The 4,078-nt window shown below is 42.1% G+C and overlaps 1 pseudogene; it reads left to right on the forward strand.

Annotated features, from left to right (window-relative positions):
* Positions 1-1,501: 1,501 nt before the first annotated feature.
* Positions 1,502-1,619, forward strand: LOC124723477 (annotated as a pseudogene).
* Positions 1,620-4,078: the final 2,459 nt, after the last annotated feature.

Here is a 4,078-nt window from a genome sequence, read left to right on the forward strand (position 1 = left end):
TTATGTGTCTTTTTCTTTCTTAAAAAAATTCTTACAAAAGTGTGCAGTCGTTATAACTTAGCCACTTGAGGGTATGACAGTAATGGGACTACTCTGTACTGTACAAACCTCTGTAATTACATTACTGACTAAACTACAATGACTGTGTATCTTTACAAACTTTTCAGTCATATTAGAAGTAAAAAAAAAAGATGGATTGGACTTGGGGAAATACAATAATTTTATAATAAATATTACTATTATTCTATTATATATTTCTCGATACAGTTATTATTATATCTACATAGTCATCACCCATAGCAATGTTTCACGAGTAATTGTTTTTACATGCATTAAATTCACCCTGTATTATGTCCAAACTCATAGCAGCAACAATATACTGAGGTAGTCTATCCCTAAATTCTGCAAGTGTGGGTTTCATTTCTATAGGGGTAATGGTAGAAGACATCAGTACTGCATGAATACATGAATGTATACATTGCTCTAACTTCTCAACACACATACTATGCTCATGCACATGTGGGAAGTATGCTCCCAAAATCACTGAATAGTGGTTTGACATATGGCTGCCACTGGTTCAACCTGTCTGTCACAATCCATAATGAACCGCATAGATCACGTAAATTCACAATGCTTGAACGACATGTAAGTAAGTTCATTGCGAAGAGTCACCACATGTTACCTTCAGTGTTGGAGCTCCAATACTCATCGATAATGGATGCCTTCTTGGTAAAGATGTAAGTGTCTGAAGGAGGTTGAGATGGTTCATACACTGTAGTCATCAGCCTCTCGATGTATTGCATCCTGTTACATAGATACTGCCCCCCCCCCCCCCTTCCAATCTCAGTAAACTGCTCTTTACCACCATATCGAACGTTCTAAATTTTTGTTGCTATACCCACATTCACATGTTTCGATTTGCTGGCAGTCAACTGATGAGTAAGGTGAGGAGCAGTAACTGAATACACTTATCTACTGCTCGATGAGTGGTGGTGGAGATGATATAAATTGAATGTCTGAGAACATTTCTGTGTCCTGCTCTGATATATCAGGTAGTATATCTGTTGATTTCTGCTCCAGTGCATCAGGGTGCTGTTGTACCGAGGACAAAATAATATTAAGAAATGAAAACACATATACACAATGAATAAAAATGATCAGCGAGACAGAAGAAAGGGCTATTAAGACTTCCATTTCACTGTGTCAGTCAGTTTTTTATTCTATTTGGAGGTAGCTGTTCTCTGTTGACACTTCATAATGATCCTTTCACTACAGTGTAAAGAGCACGAGTGCCGAATTCATGTGATGTTTAGCATGCCCAGACGCAGGAGTGAATTGTGGCTGTAGGTGACTAGAATGCCAGGGATATTGGATTAACTATTTTGGACTATTTTGGACTTGGTAGGTGGTTGAGGAAAATCTTGGACAGCCATTTTTATTGTGGCAGCCATATTAGGTCATAAATTATAATAATTAAGGTAAGGCTATCTTGGAAAAACATGCCAACGGCCTTGCCGCAGTGGTAACACCGGTTCCCGTCAGATCACCGAAGTTAAGCGCTGTCGGGCTGGGCTAGCTCTTGGATGGGTGACCATCCAGTCTACCGAGCGCTGTTGGCACACGGGGTGCACTTAGCCCTTGTGAGGCAAACTGAGGAGCTACTTGATTGAGAAGTAGCGGCTCCAGTCTCGGAAACTGACATACGGCCAGGAGAGCAGTGTGCTGACTACATGCCCCTCCATATCCGCATCCAGTGACGCCTATGGTCTGAGGATGACACGGCGGCCCGTCGGTGCCGTTGGACCTTCATGGCCTGTTCGGGAGGAGTTTAGTTTAGTTTATCTTGGAAAAACATCCCTGGCAGCCAACTTGGGTAATAAATTATATCCTATATAAACACAAAATAACAGCCCAAGTGGCCTAAATGGAGAGTGAAGAACGAGGGGAAGAGGAGGGTGGTGGAGAAGGAGGTAGCCTTGAAAGTAACATGTGTGGCTTGTTAGCAGAATGGTCGTAAATTATCGTCCTAACATTGGTTCTGCCCCACTACTAACATCAGACTTGTTGTTACTTTTCTTCCATGGAATGATAGCTGCTGACACGTATCTTGCCATCATTGTAGGAAAGGGTGAAAGTGCATAGTTTAAAAAAAAACACATTTTCTCATGCAACACCCCACAGATAGCATTCATGGACTCATCGGATTATGGAGGATTTGTGATTCCTGGTAAATGTAAGCTCGAACGCTGGCAAGCATGCCTCCAGTCCAGCCAACAATACAGGACATGGAAACGTGTTGCAAACGGGTCCACACTGCAAACAGTATGGAAGAGAGCTTAAGAAACAAAGAAAGGATTTTAATGCAGCCACATCTGTCCTCACTCACTCTACTAAAGAGATTCGAGAAAACTGTAGCAGTTCGTGTGTCTTCGCGTCTATCATTGAACCCTGAAAGTTCTGGGTTTGGATCTTGGACTAATATAGACACGAGAGCACTAAAATAAATCAGAATTCGAACTCTCGACCTTCCTCGAGGCAGAGAAAGAGGATCGTGAAAAACTAGAAGTTAATGAAAATACTGTACTTCCCATACTACGTACCTGTACTCCGGGGAAATAAGACCACAAATTCTTTTTCCCTACCAATAAGATGCTACTCCTATGGTGAATTTCTTTCCAGCCTAGTGAAGACGCAAAAAGTCTTCTTCCTTTATGGTACAGTCTGTTACAGCCGTGCTGAAAGGATGGCGGGTGGTCTGTGCTATACCTGCGTTACGGGATCCGTATCAGGTTCCCACTCATTACTACCTGCGAAACTCTCTCAACCACTGATTCCGCAGGTGCATACCTGGCTGAATTGAAATGTTACGGTCTGACAATATTCTGTCCCGATCTGACTCTCTCAAATACTGTAACTGCACTGTCTCAAGTCGATAAGGTACACTGGCACTTTCTTAGAAGTTATCACTTCATTTGATGGCTCTTCGTCAAAGGAACTTCCAGTTTAACGAGAGACACCACTGCTGGGCGTATATGTAGCCCAGTTCTCTTCAGTCTTAAAATCACTTATTGTTGGTACACTTTTCCCCACAACCTTAGTAGGAACTTCTCTAAATTCGCAAACTGTCCAACCCGACGTTCTACTCGATAAAAATCTGGACGATAACTAACAGACTTACAACAATGAAACTTCCGGCAGTTATACATTAAACAGAGGTGTGTGCAGGTATCTGAACCACATATCGCTCCAACACACCATTCACGCGAAATTAGGAATATTCTGGAATTTTTTGAAAAGTCCTCGTATGCCGACTGTTAATCTGGATGGTAAATTGGCTGGAAAGTTATTTATTGTGCTGCGAGGAGCTGGAGGTGCTCTGCCTCCTACGATCCTTTCTCGTGTGGGGGGAATATTGGCATCACAGGAAGCAAGAATTGCAAAACTGGTGTAAGAGAACTACAGCTACGGTATGTGTACAAAAATCATACTCCCTCCCGAAAAGTGTGTGACATAGCAATTCATACCACCTGGAACCACTCGACAAGTTCTGTCTCTGGATGCTTGTTTTCTCCATGCCTGTAACACATATTGTCGCTATATCTGCAGCTACACCTTAATGTATAGCCAGTTTCACGATAATCTCCACGACAGACTCTTTCGCATTTGATTTCAAGCCATCGCATTCAATAAGTTATCATCACCCCGTTACACCAATATGATTATATATGAGAATGGATACCTAGCTGAACTTCCTGCACGGTTTGCAACTCCCAAAGAGTTCGCCTTCAATCTTGGTGGCGTGAATCTTTGTGGTCGCTGTGGCGGGCTATGTTCCATTTGCTGTTCAGGGTGCAAGTTAATGGTTTGTTCTGAACATTTCTTAAATGTCAATTATGTTCATTTTGTGAAGTGTAGCACATACATCCCATAGGAGGTTGATTTCTGAATGTCCCGGACATGTCGCACTCCTGATGCACATGGTGAATCATTAGCAGCAAATATTTATTCTGCCATAACTGTTAACGCAACACTTTCAGATGAGCCTTACTAAAGATTGAACTTGCGACCTCGCACTCTA

This window comes from Schistocerca piceifrons, chromosome X, assembly GCF_021461385.2.
Source record: "Schistocerca piceifrons isolate TAMUIC-IGC-003096 chromosome X, iqSchPice1.1, whole genome shotgun sequence".
Lineage (NCBI taxonomy): Eukaryota > Metazoa > Arthropoda > Insecta > Orthoptera > Acrididae > Schistocerca > Schistocerca piceifrons.